Source organism: Staurois parvus, unplaced genomic scaffold (genome assembly GCF_062004578.1).
Source record: "Staurois parvus isolate SC_StPar_1 unplaced genomic scaffold, SC_StPar_1.0 ptg000102l, whole genome shotgun sequence".
In the NCBI taxonomy this organism is placed as follows: Eukaryota; Metazoa; Chordata; class Amphibia; order Anura; family Ranidae; genus Staurois; species Staurois parvus.
The window spans coordinates 1069643-1087213 of record NW_028317898.1 but is presented as its reverse complement, the minus strand read 5'-3'; the positions used below and the strand labels follow the sequence as shown (position 1 = coordinate 1087213).

General features: G+C 45.1%; 1 pseudogene; it reads left to right on the top strand.

The window, feature by feature from the left end:
* The first annotated feature begins 17067 nt into the window (after window positions 1–17067).
* LOC149467735 (U2 spliceosomal RNA) lies at window positions 17068–17183 on the top strand (annotated as a pseudogene).
* The last annotated feature ends 388 nt before the right edge of the window (window positions 17184–17571 follow it).

The window sequence follows — 17571 nt, the reverse complement described above, 5'->3', positions numbered from 1 at the left end:
ACCCTGTTGAGGGCACATCTGGCGTTTGTGGTGGAGGATTGATATTGCATGAAGATATGAAATTGTGAAGTTTGTTTCAAGTTGAAGAAAAACATTATACTTGGAGACTTTTTTTCACATAGGTTCACTTTTTCTTTTTTCACATATGTTCACTGTATTATAACATAATTTGTTTGCTATCACATACTAAAAGCGCGGCACTGTATGTTTTATGAACTAGAGGATGTGTATTGGATTTTTTCTGAATGATAAGGATATTGTTTAGTGTCACAAAAAAATCCGGCCTCCTCCTTCCCCTTACAGCCGACCAATCCTCTCCTTTTTAGCAAGATGTTAAAGAAGTGACACTAAACTCTGGTTGAAAAAATATATCCAATTCAAATATGTGTTCTTAAGCCAAAAAAAAGTCATTGGTGCTCCCAGACCCTCCAAATCTCCATTTTTACTTTTTTTAATTTGTGATCCAACTTCCTGATATGGGCCCTGGGCGATGGGTGATGGGGCGTGCAATGTGTATAGAGCCGTGTACATGGCTACAACTAATATTCACTGCTGTTTTCAAACAAAGAGAAGTGGTGAAAAGGAGAGGTTTGGGAGTTAATGTAGGATGTCACAAGGAGTTTCATTTTCAAATAGAAGTTGGACGGAAGGTGTGGAATCTCATGGAGGATGTTACAAGGAACTAGAAAAACACAGTAAGAAATGATTTCCTGAAAAATAGATTACAGGGACAGTAACTAGCTGATGTGTTTGGGTTTTTTTCTGAATAATAGGGATATTGTTTAGTGTCACAAACATAAAAAAAAAATCTGGCCTCCTCCACCCCTATAGCCAGCCAATCCTCTCCTTTTTTGTAAGATGTTAAAGTTAAGATGTTCTAAAAAAAAATCTATACAATAACCCAAAAAAGTAACTTTTTCTGCTCCAGATCTCCATTTTTTTGTAATCCAACTGCCAGCTGTGGGTGACAGGTGGTGGGTTTTGCAGTTTGTATACATAAAATATAATATTATATATATAATTTTTTTTTTAAACAGAAATGAGAAGAAAAGGAGAGGTTCAAGGGTTAAAGAGGATGTTACATGAAGTCAGAAACACACCATAATATCTTATGTTAACTTACCACTATTTTATCTATGTTTAAAAACTAAAATCTAATTTGTTTTTTTTTTGTAATTTTTAAAAAAAAAAAATTTCCAAACAAAGTGAGGAGAAAAGGACAGATTCAGGAGACAGGGAAGATGTCAGAATCAGAAACACACAGTCTAGAGGTAGCTATGGGTAATAAGGGACTTTTTTTTTAAACCTTTTAAGCCAGTAATTAGGGGGAGGTAAGAAAGATGGGCTGTAAACATAAAAAACCCATACTTGCCTGATGTTACTTACCTCATTCGGCCCTTACCTGATGTTACTTACCTCATTCGGCCCTGGGTCTTTTGGCTCCTTGAGGCTTGCTGTATGCTGCCTTTCTTTTGGGCTCTTTGGAGTTCAGGGCATCCAGGAGACCTTCAGCTACCAGCTCTTTGTATTTAGCCCCTTTGCTTGCTCGGGAAGAGCATCGCTGGGTGCTGGTTGTAGGCTCCTGGGATGCCAAGCTGGTGGTGATGTCCCTCCTCTTCACCTTGAGGGCCTTTCCATCTTCAGCCCTCTTCCCAGATGTCTTTGGGAACCTCACTGGATAGTGGAAGATGGGAGCCATGGTGAAGGTAGTAGCCATGTCCAGAAGCTGTCCCAGGGCCTCAGTCTTTTCAGCCTTTCCTCCCTGCAGGTGAGTCACAGCGGCCATGATGTCCTCCTCTCTATCCTTCCCGGTGGAGTCCGATGATGCAAATCCCAGAAGCAGAAGAGGGTCCGCTGATCCCCAGTCGAAGTCTTTGGCCATCATGATAGCAGAAACGCTGAAAACTTGCTGAAATCCACAGAAATCCACAGAAATCCCGGAGCTACAGGTGTCTGTGTCCTCTCAGCAGCACAGCTATCAACAGCCTGGTGCAGGTCTACAATTTTGTTTCTGGTGTCCTTCGACAGCTTTTTGGTCTTCACCATAGTGGAGTTTGGAGTGTGACTGTTTGAGGTTGTGGACAGGTGTCTTTTATACTGATAACAAGTTCAAACAGGTGCCATTGATATAGGTAATGAGTGCAGGACAGAGGAGCCTCTTAAAGAAGAAGGTACAGGTCTGTGAGAGACAGAAATCTTGCTTGGTTGTAGGTGACCAAATACTTATTTTCCACCATAATTTGCAAATACATTCTTTCCAAATCAGCCAATGTGATTGTCTGGATTTTTTTTCTCATTTAGTCTCTCATAGTTGAGGCCTACCTATGATGCCAATTACAGGCCTCTTTCAACTTTTTAAGTGGGAGAACTTGCACAATTGGTGGCTGATTAAATACTTTTTTCCCCCACTGTAATTTACAGCATTTTTTACACCGGCCTAAAATGTTTGCACAGCAGTGTGTGTAAATAAGTGTATGTGTACGTGTGTGTGTTTATAAAAATATATTTTAAAAAATTGTACTATCCCCGAAATAAAATTCCCAACAATGTTTTTAATGGTAGTTGGATGTTTTGGATATGTTCTATTGGTGTAAGACTTGTGAATGTTACCCCTCCCTATCCTAAAACAGGACATTCAGAATAAAGACAGTCGCTCACTTTGGAATTGAATGCATGAATGGATTTCCTTCTCTGAAAACTTTCAGCCAGAGTCTGGAGTGGTTGGGACATTGATATAGATGTAAAGCTGGGTTGGGTGAAGATCTGCTGACTATTTGTGCCTCTAATGATTTTCTCCTTGTTTTTTTTTCACTTTTTTGATCATTCATTTTATCTTGGAGATCCACATCTGTAATAACACATTCACCTGCTATTTATCTTGTTTTTCTAGCTCACCATTTTAGCACTTAAACAGAGAAAGGGAAATCGACATGGGGGATGAAAGTGAATGGTTGAAACGTCCTGTTGACCAGAAGTGTGAGCACAAGGTAAATTGTGATTTATGATGTTTAAATATGATCCACGTCATCATGCATGCCTAAAGGAGAACTTGATCTCCCTTACCCACTTCCAGTCCGGACACCTTTACCCCCGTCCTGTCCAGGCCAATTTTCAGCTTTCAGTGCTATCACACTTTGAATGACATTTGCGCAGTCATGCAACACTGTACTCATATGAATTTTTTAGCATTTTTTTGAGACAGATAAAGCTTTATTTTGGTGGTATTTATTCACCACTGGGATTTTTATTTTTTTTGCTATGTAAATGAAAAAGTCCAAAAATTTAGAAAAAAAGTTTTTCTTATAAAATTTTGGAAATAAATAGTATTTCAGTATAAATCTTGGCCAAAATGTATTCTGTTATCTTTTTAGTAAAAAAAAAAAAACCCAAATTAGTTTAAAGCCAAAAATTATAAATTTAAACTTTTTTTTACTTTTTTTTTTACATACTGTCACCCTAGCAGTACAGTGTCACTATGGTGACACTGTACTACTTATGGGGGGTGATGAAAATTTTTTTTTTTACACTGATTGCTTTTACACCCGTAAAGACTGTAAAAGCAATCATTTCTCCTTCTCACTAGCTGCATTCTTGCAGCCATTAAGAACCACTGTGTGAGCTGTGATTGGTCACAGCTTGTCACAGGGTACAAGGCTGTTGTGAATAGCCTTGTACCATGTGACCTCTGTGATCATTCACAGATTTCACACGTAGTAAGCAATGTCAAAAGTGACATCTTGCTTACTATGCTGCATGTGATCACTGACTGGCCAATCAGTGATCACATGATCGGGACCTCACACAGAGGTCCCGTCCGACGATCGGTGTTTCACTGTGTCCGGAGGACACAGCAGGCACCGGATTGTGGTCCTGCGTGCTGCCAGGGAGTGCGCACAAGCAGGGTGCGGAGAGGCTGTTTAAAAACGGCCACCCGACCCTGCACTGCCACTGTTTGGCCGTTTATATACAACGGCCGGACTGGAGGTGGTTAATGGCACTTTTTGGTTAATGGCTGGGAGGTGGCACAGCTTCACTATCATGAGCCCACTAAAGTTGGTTGTCACAGTGGATACATGATTGGGAACCCATCCCACAGGCTGCTTGTCAAAAGCTGTGACTGAGAGCTGTCTTTGACGGCTCAGTTAATGTGCAGTGAGCTTGCTAATTGCTGTTGTGGGTGCATATGTGCCGACGCGGGGTGCTGAGGCCCACTTTTTCTTGCTATTGCAGATATGGGCTACATGGTTGGCAAAAGGTTACGTGAAGGGAACCTCCTTCAGCCCTACTTCGGGATCTTCACTGTGTAGCCCTACCTGGCACCGCAGAGCCTTTGCCTCAGTTTTTACTTGACTAGAAGGATAAAATGTGTCTGACGGAAATCCAATACATCTCACCATCCAAATACCATCGTTCCTACAGTAAAGCATGGAGGTGGTAATATCCTGTTCTGGGGGGCTTCTGTGCAGCAGGGATTGGAGCACTTGTCAAGATAGAAGGAAAGATGGATGGGGTGAAAAACCATCAAATTCTTGAGGAAAATGTGCTGCCTTCTGCCAGAAAGTTGTCAGTGAGAAGGTTTACCTTCCAACATGATAATGACCCAAAGCACACAGCAAAAATGGCCACACAGTGGTTGGAGGAGAAAAAGGTGAACGTCCTTGCATGGCCTAGTCAGAGCCCAGACTTAAACCCCTTTGAAACTCTATGGAATGATTTAAGACTGCAGTCCACAAACAGTCACCTTCAAATTAAAGTGAACTTGAGCAGTTCTGCAAAGAAGAGCGGGCAAATATTGCCAAGTCTAGATGTGCAAAGTTAGTGGAGACCTATCCCAACAGACTAATGGCTTTAATTAACCGCTTGCCTGCCGCCCCATAGCAGATATACTGCTACAGGGCAGCTTTGCAAAATCACGTAAATATATGTGATTTTGTAGTTCCAGGTAGGGGGCTTTCGTGTGCGGTGCCCTACCCGTTCTGCTATTGGCTCCTGAGGATGTCAATCACCAGGTCCTGGCTGGTGATTTTTGGCCAGGACTAGGTGATCATCTGCAAAGCTGAGAGGGGAGAGACCTATGTGTAAACAACACAGATCTCTCTCCTGTCAGCATTGACATGCTGCACAGCACAGATCTAGAAAGCAGCAGGTTTGCTTAGTAAAACACAACACAGTACACAAAAAAATCACTCCCTAACCCACAGTTAACCCTTTGATCGCCCCAGATGTTAACCCCTTCCAGCCCAGTGTCATTAGTACAGTGTCAGTGCTTTTGATTAGCACTGATCACTGTATTAGTGTCACTGGTCAGTGGCAGTTAGTCTCCCCCAGTGTTAGATTGCCCACTGCAGTCCCACGGTTCCGCTATAAGTCGCTGATCACCGCCCTTACCAATATATAAAAAAAAATTCATTATACGTATGTGCCGCCATTTTGTAGATGCTATAACTTTCACATAAACCAATTAATATACACTTATTGGGATTTTTTTTTTAGCAAGACATGTAGCAGAATACATTTTGGTCTAAATTTCTGATGAAATGTATTTATTTTTTGTAATTAATATGTTTTATAGCAAAAAGTAAAAAATATTGTTGTTTTGCTTTTTCAAAATTGTCGGTATTTTGTTTTCTTTATAGCACAAAAAATAAAAACCGCAAAGGTGATCAAATACCTATTTGTGGGGAAAAAAAATGACATAAATTTCATTTATGTTCAGCGTTGCATGACTGCACAATTGCCAGTTAAAATAACGCAGAGCTGTATCATAAAAAATGGCCTGCTTAGGAAGGGGGGTAAATCTTCTGGAAGGCAAGTGGTTAAAGCAAAGATTGATTCAACAAAACACTGACACAAGCGGGTGATCCTTTTTCCAACTCGGTGATTCTGTTTTTGACTTTTTCAATTCTTTTTCTGACCTGTTGGTGTTCTATCTTTCACTTGGATGTTGTAACAAAAAATCTTTTTACTTTCTATGCCTCGTTCACATGGGTGTGCTGCAGTGTATACCTGTGAGAGGGCCATGTATGACCACAGGGGGATGCACAGGTGTTCAGGTGGGTGCCATGCAGATGCGGGGGTGCAGTCCGAAATGCAGCAGTGTGCGTTTGGGGCTGTACACCCACACAGCTGTCAGATTGAGAGCAGTGGCTGTGTCCATGCAGCTCTGTGTCCCAATTGACATGAATGGGACTGCCCGCATGGGGATGCATGAACACCTGTGGCTAAAAGCGGCAGTACGCCTGTGTGAACGAAGTCTAAATCTTTATTTATTTATTATCGATCTTATTTATTCACATGTTATTGAAAGATCTTTCCACCTGTAAAGTTTGGTTTATACTAAAGAGAGATCACCTGGCGGTTCTGTGTATCTCTTAAAGTATACCTACAGGCAAAACTTTGTAGTTTTGAATTGGGTGGAGAGGGTTTAGAACACCTGTCAGGTTTTTATTGCTGTCTGTATCCCCCAGGGGCGGACTGACCATTTGGAAACTTGGGCACTGCCCGAGGGCCCGGGGTCAGTAGGGGGCCCCATGAGATGCCTCTGGTACCTTTTTCATAGGCTTTTTTGAGTTTGGGCAAGGACACAGGGGCCCCATGATCCCCTATTGCCCGGGGGCCCCATGAGTTGTCAGTCCGCCCCTCTGACCCCTTTAGGGAGATTCACCCTCTCTATTTGCCCGGTTTACTATTATCACTGAAAGTAAAAGTAAATTCCAATTTTAGTTTTGTGACCAGAACAGGAATAGAGGGGAAATCTTCCAAAGGGACACTAGTTTTGATGACAGCCAGGGATTCCTTCACTTTGGATGGGTTTCCTTTCACTTCCTTTTTTGGCCATGGGATAGGAAATGAAATGAAAGGAAATCTCCCCAATGGGACACAGATGACCAAAATAAAACTGACAAGTGTTAAAACCCTCCTTTACCCTATTGGAAATTAAAAAAAAAAAGCTTTGCCTTTATTTCTACTTTAAGAGCTCTAAAGATGAGACCTCTGAAGTCCTGGGTCTATACCCTGCAGTGCCCATTATGAGGGGTCTCCACTCTTCTATTTTATACTATGGGAAATGTAACAGAAGGAGCAGGAACACCCATAAAATAAATATACGAGGCCAGGGGCTGATTCATGCAACAAGGCTCAACCCACAACAACAATATCACCCTTGGGTGGACTGACCTTATGGGTTATGGCATCTTCAGTCATTTCTACAGGCTTTACTCATCTGTTTATGTCTCCTATGTACTTAAAATTGGTCTAAAATGTGTAATTTACTTATCTGCAGCATGTCACCCAGAGAATGAGCCACCTAGGGAGGCACTGCTTGCCTTCTGCAAGGTAAGACCCTCTGTCACTATTTTCTGTCTATTACCTGCATGCTTGTAATTAAGAAAAAAGTCTAAGAGACTCATACAGAACTATGACCCTGCTGAGGCCCAGCTTAGTCCCAGATCCAGTACTGGTTGCCTATCTTGTCCTCCATAGCCACCATACTTTAATGTTTTTAGAACTGAATTGCTGACTTGTATACAGTACATACAGTCCCAGTATGCAGATGTTTTAGCTTTGAGGGCCGAAAGGGCAGTGAGCGCCCAGAGACAAATGCTCGTAACGCGGACTGCTTGCAGCGAGGTTGGACAGTGCACCTCTGAAACCTGTCGACACCTAAACACAGAAGCCTCATACACTGGGGCTAATCACCAAGTTTGCATGAGGTCTAAAGTCTAGTTCTACATTTGCAGTCAAATTTGTGAAACCCCCACTATATGTTTACTATGGGTTCCCAATGACAAAGCAAATCTAAAACCCTTGTTTAAAACAAAAAATCTTACTATTTTTTAGATGTTTGTTTGGTGTTTGGGCAGACTGCAAGATATTCTGAACAATTTTAGCCCTTTCGCTGCCAGAACCGTTTTTGCATTTTTTTGAACAAGTTTACAAAATCATTTTAGGCCTGAAGATTACACAAAACCCCCAAACATTATACATTTTTTGAAAGCAGACACCCTAAAGAATGAAATAGGGGTAGTTCAAATTCTTTATGTCGCACAATATTACCACAAAGGTCTAGGAAATGCAAAATTTCATGAAGAAACTCACTAAACTGAATTTTAAGGAAAACAAATGCAACAAATTACAAATTTTTTGTAAAATATAAAAGACGAGGGTGCGCTGAGTATATAGATACCTAGCATGTCAAACATTAAATTTACATGTACCTGTGAAATGGCGACAAACGCCAGTACCTTATATTTTCTATAGGCGACACTTCAAAAGCCTCTACAGGTCATCAGTGTAGTGTTACAGAGGGGGCACTCCGATGGGATCAGTCCATGTAAGGGGGCACTCCGATGGGATCAATCCATGTGAGGGGGCACTCCGATGGGATCAGTCCATGTGAGGGGGCACTCCGATGGGATCAGTCCATGTGAGAGGACACTCCGATGGGATCAGTCCATGTGAGGGGGCACTCCGATGGGATCAGTCCATGTGAGAGGACTCTCCGATGGGATCAGTCCATGTGAGAGGACACTCCGATGGGATCAGTCCATGTGAGGGGGCACTCCGATGGGATCAGTCCATGTGAGAGGACACTCCGATGGGATCAATCCATGTGAGGGGGCACTCCGATGGGAACAGTCCATGTGAGGGGGCACTCCGATGGGATCAGGGCATGTGAGAGGACACTCCGATGGGATCAGTGCATGTGAGGGGGCACTCCCATGGGATCAGTCCATGTGAGAGGACACTCTGATGGGATCAGTCCATGTGAGAGGACACTCCGATGGGATCAGTCCATGTGAGAGTACATTCCGATGGGATCAGTCCATGTGAGAGGACACTCCGATGGGATCAGTCCATGTGAGAGGACACTCCGATGGGATCAGTCCATGTAAGGGGACACTCCGATGGGATCAGTCCATGTGAGAGGACACTCCGATGGGATCAGTCCATGTGAGAGGACACTCCGATGGGATCGGTCCATGTGAGAGGACACTCCGATGGGATCAGTCCATGTGAGGGGGCACTCCGATGGGATCAGTCCATGTGAGGGGACACTCTGATGGGATCAGTCCATGTAAAGGGGCACTCCGATGAGAACAGTCCATGCAGAGGCGCAAACCGATGGGAACAATGCATGTAAGGGGGCACTCCGATGGGATGAGTCCATGTAAAAAGGCACTCCAATCGAAACAGTCCATGTAAGGGAGCACTCCGATGGGATCAGTCCATGTGAGGGGGCACTCCGATGGGATCAGTCCATGTGAAGGGGCACTCCGATGCGATCAGTCCATGTAAGGGGCCACTCCGATGGGATCAGTCCATGTAAGGGGCCACTCCGATGGGATCAGTCCATGTGAGAGGACACTCCGATGGGATCAGTCCACGTGAGAGGACACTCCGATGGGATCAGTCCATGTGAGGGGGCACTCCGATGGGATCAGTCCATGTAAGGGGACACTCTGATGGGATCAGTCCATGTGAGGGGGCACTCCGAAGAGAACAGTCCATGCAGAGGCACAAACTGATGGGAACAATGCATGTAAGGGGGCACTCCGATGGGATGAGTCCATGTAAAAAAGCACTCCAATCGAAACAGTCCATGTAAGGGGGCACTCCGATGGGATCAGTCCATGCGAGGGGGCACTCCGATGGGATCAGTCCATGTAAGGGGGCACTCTGATGGGATCAGTCCATGTAAGGGGGCACTCTGATGGGATCAGTCCATGTAAGGGGGCACTCTGATGGGATCAGTCCAAGTAAGGGGACACTGATGGGATCAGTCCATGTGAGAGGACATTCCGATGGGATCAGTCCATGTAAGGGGGCACTCTGATGGGAACAGTCCATTTAAGGGGACACTCTGATGGGATCAGTTCATGTAAGGGGGCACTCTGATGGGATCAGTTCATGTAAGGGGACACTCTGATGGGATCAGTTCATGTAAGGGCACACTCTGATGGGATCAGTCCATATAAGGGGACACTCTGATGGGATCAGTTCATGTAAGGGGGCACTCTGATGGGATCAGTTCATGTAAGGGGGCACTCTGATGGGATCAGTTCATGTAAGGGGACACTCTGATGGGATCAGTTCATGTGAGAGGACATTCCGATGGGATCAGTCCATGTAAGGGGGCACTCTGATGGGAACAGTCCATATAAGGGGACACTCCGATGGGATCAGTCCATGTAAGGGGACACTCTGATGGGATCAGTCCATGTAAGGGGACACTCTGATGGGATCAGTCCATGTAAGGGGACACTCTGATGGGATCAGTCCATGTAAGGGGAAATTCCGATGGGATCAGTCCATGTTAGGGGGCACTCTGATGGGATCAGTCCATGTTAGGGGGCACTCTGATGGGATTACGTGGAGTTTTGCATGAATTGGGCATAAAATGTGCTCTGAAGGTCATCTAAGTCACAAAAATAGAAGAACACAGTCTGCTGAACATAATACTACACAAACATTAGATGTTGCCATGGTTTAATTGCACATAACATGTAAACATTCACAGTGCAGGGAGGAAAAAGTATATGAGCCCTAGCTTAATGACTTCTCCCAGAGCTAATTGGAGCCAGGAGTGAGCCAACCTTGACTCCAATCAGTGTGATGATATTGGATGTGTTGCTGACAGCTGTCCTGTCCTTAAAAAACACACACCTGTTTTGGGTTTACTGGTTTCAAGAAGCACTGTCTGATGTGAACCATGCCTCGCAGAAAAGAGCTCTCAGAAGACCTACGATCAAGAATTGTTGACTTGCATGAAGCTGGAAAGGGTTTCAAAAGTATCTCCAAAAGCCTTGATGTTCATGTGTCCACGGTAAGACAGACTGTCTACAAATGGAGAAAGTTTAGCACTGTTGCTACTCTCTCTAGGCGTTGTCGTCCTGTAAAAATGACTGCAAGAGCACAGCGCAGAATGCTGCATGAGGTAAAGAAGAATCCCAGAGTGTCAGCTAAAGACCTACAGAAATCTCTGGCACATGCTAACATTTTTGTTGACACATCTACAATAAGGAAAACATTAAACAAGAATGGAGTACATGGGAGGACACCACGGAGGAAGCCATTGCTGTCCAAAAAGAATATTGCAGCACGTTTGAAATTTGCAAAAGAGCACCTGGATGTTCCACAGCACTAATGGCAAAATATACTGTGGGCAGATGAAACCAAGATTGAGTTGTTTGGGAAGAACACACAACACTATGTGTGGAGAAAAAAAGGCACAGCACACCAACATCAAAACCTCATCCCCACTGTAAAACATGGCGGAGGGAGCATCATGGTTTGGGGCTGCTTTGCTGCTTCAGGGCCTGGACGGATTGTTGTCATTGATGGGAAAATGAATTCCAGTGTTTATCAAGACATTTTGCAGGAAAACGTACAACCATCTGTCCGCCAACTGAAGCTCCGCAGAGGATGGGTGATGCAACAGGACAATGACCCAAAGCATACAAGTAATTCAACAAAACAATCACTGCAACAGCACAGAATACGCCTTCTGGAGTGGCCCAGTCAGAGTCCTGACCTCAACCCGATTGAAATGCTGTGGCATGACCTTAAGAGAGCGATTCACACCAGACATCCCAAGAATATTGCTACACTGAAACAGTTTTGTGAAGAGGAGTGGTCCAAAATTACTCCAGATCGTTGTGCAGGTCTGATCTGCAACTACAGGAAACGTTTGGTTGAGGTTATTGCTGCCAAAGGAGGGTCAACCAGTTATTAAGTCCAAAGGTTCAAATACTTTTTCCTCCCTGCACTGTGAATGTTTACATGTTATGTGCAATTAAACCATGGCAGCATCTAATGTTTGTGTAGTATTATGTTCAGCAGACTGTGTTCTTCTATTGTTGTGACTTAGATGACGTTCAGAGCACATTTTATGCCCAATTCATGCAAAACTCCACGTAATCCCAAGGGGTTCACATACTTTTTTTGCAACTGTATATGACAACGTAGCCTTGTCTACAGGTCCATGTGTCAGTGGTCAGTGCAGCAAGATGCTCCCACACAGCTCAGTGCGCAATGTATTGCTGCTTGTGGTTACCTGTCTTATCTATGGAGTGTTGTGCTCAAAGGAAACTCACATTGACTGTAAGTATCACATTGCTGTCTTTATCATTCCTGATGAAAGCGTAAAGAAAAGAACAACTCTTATTTTTTTTTTCTTTATTTGAGTTTTCTAGAAATCACATTATAAGGGACAATGTGAAAAGAGCAGTGACTTTTACTCAATTTTCTAAAATTTAGTGAGGTGAAATCAACGTTTGTTGTCCACTATAGCCATGAACAAATTTTTAAGGAATAAGATGGATAATTTGTCTTGAACAAACAAATTTCCACTTATGTGTAGTTTACATTTGATAAATGACATTCATTCCTAAATCAAATGATAAAGTTGTAGTAAACTCCGCTTGGTCAATTGTACCTACAGGTATGCTTATAATAGATCTTACCTGTAGGCAGGGGTGGACTGACAACTCATGGGGCCCCCGGGCAATAGGGGATCATGGGGCCCCTGTGTCCTTGCCCAAACTCAAGCCTCTGAAAAAGGTACCAGGGGCATCTCATGGGGCCCCCTGCTGACCCCGGGCCCTCGGGCAGTGCCCGAGTTTCCAAATGGTCAGTCCTCCCCTGCCTGTAGGCACAATGAATTTCTCCTAAACATGCGCTATTAACCACTTCCCGTCCGGCCGTTTATATACATGGGCCGGACGGGAGCAGTGTAGGGGTGAGTTGCCGTTCATAAACGCCGCCCGCCATTTTAGCCTGTGCACGCTCCCCGGGAGCGCGCGGCACCGCTATACTCTGGACACAGCGGAATACCGATCGCTGTACAGGACCTCTGTGTGAGGTCCAGATCATGTGATCACTGATTGGCCAATCAGTGGTCACTTGAATAGTAGTTAGCAAGATGTCACTTCTGACATCATTGCTTACTATGTGTGAAATCTGTGAATGATCACAGAGGTCACATGGTACAAGGCTATTCACAACAGCCTTGTACCATGTGACAAGCTGTGACCAATCACAGCTCACACAGTATTTCTCAATGGCTGCAACTAATTTGGGTTATTTTGTTTTTTATTAAAAAGATAACTGAATAAATTTTGGCCAAGATTTATGAAAATCCCAGTGGTGAATAATTACTATCAAAATAAAGTTTTATCTGTCTCAAAACAATGCTAAAAAATTCATATGGGTACAGTGTTGCTCGACCGCGCAATTGTCATTCAAAGTGTGACAGCACTGAAAGCTGACCATTGGCCTGGACAGTAAGGAAGTGAAAGTGTCCGGACTTGACGTGGTTAAGGAGATATTCACAATTTCTGCAGTTAATGACATCACCAGCGCATGAGCTCTGAACTGAGGGCACACTGAATGTGCTGTCAGTCCGGGGTGCTGTGCCGCGATGGTGACTCCCGTGTGCATGTGCGGGTGTAACATCCTCATGGCTCAGCCATTCAAATGGCCGGCTGAAGATGGAAGCCCTGTCAGCAGTGACAGAGCACCGCTGGAGGGATCCCTTTTACAGGTAAGTCTGTCATAATGTGCTAGTACAGTATGTGGTACATACTAGCACATTATGCCTTTATCTTGCCGGGGGACTTTTTTTTTAATGATTTCTCTACCGCTGTAAAAGCAAAGCATGTGATCAGCACAGGGCCAATCAGCCCTGTCCAGACAGAGGGTCAGAACTTTCACATCCTCCTAGAGCAGAAAGAAAACTACGTGCTTTAACTAGAGCTCTGCTGAAGTCACAAGACTGCTATATACTGCTGATAAGGAAAGGTATTTAGCAGTTTTATATTTACTAAAATAATTGCATTTCCATGTTGTGTGTACTGTGGGAGACCAGATAAAGTGTTACTAAACCCAGGACCCTGCATTCCCTATAAGTAATAGACCACAAAGGGTGGTTCATGTGGAGACCTGTACATGTATAAACAGTGCCATGTCCTAATTCAAGAGCATTAATACCAAAAAATGGATAGAAGTCCACACATGGACTTTGTAGGTACTCAGCACTTGCTGATAACTCAAACAATTTTATTGATACATAATTGGAAATCCACTAGTGTATGGCCAGCTGAACTAGAAAGGTTTGAAAGTGTTTATTCATAGGATACACAATGTTCCTAATAGAAGGCTCATATACACAAGAGTTCACCTGACAGCCACAGGTTCTGTCTTTCTCCAGCTCTACCTGCAACAAGTATAATGAGCTCCCGGCAGGTGCATGAAGGGCTTGTTGAACCTTAAAGGGATTGTGCACACATTTGCTTGAAAACAGAAGCTGATACACAAGACAGGGCATTGCCAAAAGTAGTCATTGGGATCTTCAGGCTCCTTATGCTCCACTGTATTTTTACAAAGAAGGAGATGGATGGGTGAGCTGTAATTCCCCATCTACCTGGGTCCTCTGGGGCTTTTACACTCAGATACGTAACCCTTGGTGTATGGTTCTTTTGCTACAACCTAGAAAGTGTTCATTAACACCAGCTGTAGAAACATTGTTTGAAATTTATTTTGGTTAAATATATAAGTTAAGTGTATTTAAATATTTAACTTACCGTATTTTCCGGCGTATATGACGACTTTTCAACCCCTGAAAATCTTCTGAAAAGTCGGGGGTCGTCTTATACGCCGGTGCGAGCCGGTGTCAGGGCGGCACTTTTTCGAGGGGCGGTGCGGCGCCGCCCCCCCTCCTCCTCCAACGGACACTAAGTACAGGGGTGGGCAGAGGGGCTGCTGTACCTTACCTGGCTCCGGTCCCACGACGATCTGGTCCAGGAAGCGCGGCTGCTCCTTCTTTCAGTTCGGCCGCTCGATGGTCACGCGGCCGCTCGGCTCCGCCTCCTCACCGGTGATTGGGCGCCAGCACTGGAAAGGCACACAGGCGACCAATCACCGGCGAGGAGGCGGAGCCGAGCGGCCCCGCGAAAATCGAGCGGCCGAACTGGAAGAAGGAGCAGCCGCTCCTCTCCCCCACTGACACTAACGATGGGGCACTACTCCTCCTCCACACTGACACCAACGATGAGGCACTGTTCCTCCCCCACTGACACCAACAATGAGGCACTGTTCTCCCCCACTGACACCAACGATGAGGCACTGTTCCTCCCCCACTGACACCAACGATGAGGCACTGTTCTCCCCACTGATACCAATGATGGGGCACTATTCCTCCTCCCCACTGACACCAATGATGGGGCACTATTCCTCCCACTGATACCAACGATGGAGCACTATTCTCCCCACTGATACCAATGATGGGGCACTATTCCTCCCCCACTGACACCAATGATGGGGCACTATTTCTCCCACTGATACCAACGATGGGGCACTATTCTCCCCACTGATACCAATGATGGGGCACTATTCCTCCCCCACTGACACCAATGATGGGGCACTATTCCTCCCACTGATACCAACGATGGGGCACTATTCTCCCCACTGATACCAATGATGGGGCACTATTCCTCCCCCACTGACACCAATGATGGGGCACTATTCCTCCCACTGATACCAACGATGGGGCAATATTCTCCCCACTGATACCAATGATGGGGCACTGTTCCTCCCCCACTGACACCAATGATGGGGCACTATTCCTCCCCCACTGACACCAATGATGGGGCACTATTCCTCCCACTGACACCAACGATAGGGCACTATTCCTCCCACTGATACCAACGATGGGGCACTATTCCTCCCACTGATACCAACGATGGGGCACTATTCCTCCCACTGATACCAACGATGGGGCACTATTCTCCCCCCCACTGACACCAACGATGGGGCACTATTCTCCCCCCCACTGACACCAACGATGGGGCACTATTCCTCCTCCCCACTGACACCAACGATGGGGCACTATTCTCCCCACTGACACCAATGATGAGGCACTATTCTCCCCACTGATACCAATGATGGGGCGCAATTCCTCCCACTGACACCAATGATGGGGCGCAATTCCTCCCACTGACACCAATGATGGGGCGCAATTCCTGCCACTGATACCAATCATGGGGCGCTATTCCTCCCACTGACACCAACGATGGGGCGCTATTCCTCCCACTGACACCAATGATGGGGTGCTATTCCTCCCACTGACACCAATGATGGGGTGCTATTCCTCCCACTGATACCAATGATGGGCCGCTATTCCTCCCACTGACACCAATGATGGAGCACTATTCCTCCCACTGACACCAATGATGGGACACTATTCCTCCCACTGACACTAATGATGGGACACTATTCCTCCCACTGACACCAATGATGGGGCACGATTCTTCCCACTGACACCAATGATGGGGCACTATTCCTCCCACTGACTAATGATAGGGCACTATTCCTCCCACTGATTAATGATGGGGCACTATTCCTCACACACTGACACTAATGATGGGGCACCATCATTGGTGTCAGTGGGAGGAATAGTGTCCCATCATTGGTATCAGTGGGAGGAATAGTGCCCCATCATTGGTGTCAGTGGATGAAATAGTGCCCCATCATTGGTGTCAGTGGGAGGAGTAGTGCCTCATCATTGGTGTCAGTGGGAGGAATAGTGTCCCATCATTAGTGTCAGTGGGAGGAATAGTGTCCCATCATTGGAATACCATACTGAATAGCATACCATATTGAAATCAAATCTGATGTTTTTTCATTTTTATTTGGTGTGTGTTGGAAGAGGGGTAGTCTTATACGGCGAGTATAGCTCAAACCCTATATTTTAACAGGAAAAGTAGGGGGTCGTCTTATACGCCGGAAAATACGGTAAGCTTAAGTGTTTGCATTACCTACCATCACTTTACACTAAAATGGACTTTAATGATGAACTAAAATGATACTTTTTAAAATACCGTAAAATGAATGACTGTAAAACTGACCATCACTCATGCAGTCTTGGTCTATTTCTTTTAATCACCCAGAGGACTCTCCATGGGTTTCAGGAAAACTGAAAAAAACCCAATTTGTTTAGAAGCTATTTAAATTATAACTAGAAAAGTATTTAAAACCCCCTTTTTTCCCGTTATAGTGGTTGGGGATTAGATCGCTTCTCGGCCTTTTGGCTAAGATCAAGTGTAGTATCTGTTCTTATCAGTGTCCAGTGGGGGTGCTCCCAGCCATTCTATTTTTGCGGGGATGGCTGTTGTATAGTACCCTCACTGGTATGATGGGGGTCTGGAAGGCTAGTACCGGGGGGACAGAAAGCGTGGTGCCCACGAGTAGAAGCTGAGGCCCGTGAGTAATTCCCCCGAGAAGACCGGAAGGACCCAGTACCTCCTGATTTGGACGGATCTACCTTGTCTGGCCAGGGGTCGGGAAGGCAGAAAGTCCGCAAACCAGTGCCCCCTGAGTAGACACCCTCAGGGGTGCCACTAGTAACACCTGGGTGTGGGACCCCACAGTGTGAAGATGGCACAAGGTCACTGTTTTTCACTCTTTTTGCACAAGCGCCCTTAGGACCAGGCCTTTTGGCTAGGACCAGGGCAATTTTTGCTACAGGCCTCAGGGCCTGGTCTGTGCACAATTTGGCATGGCCACTTTTTTCTT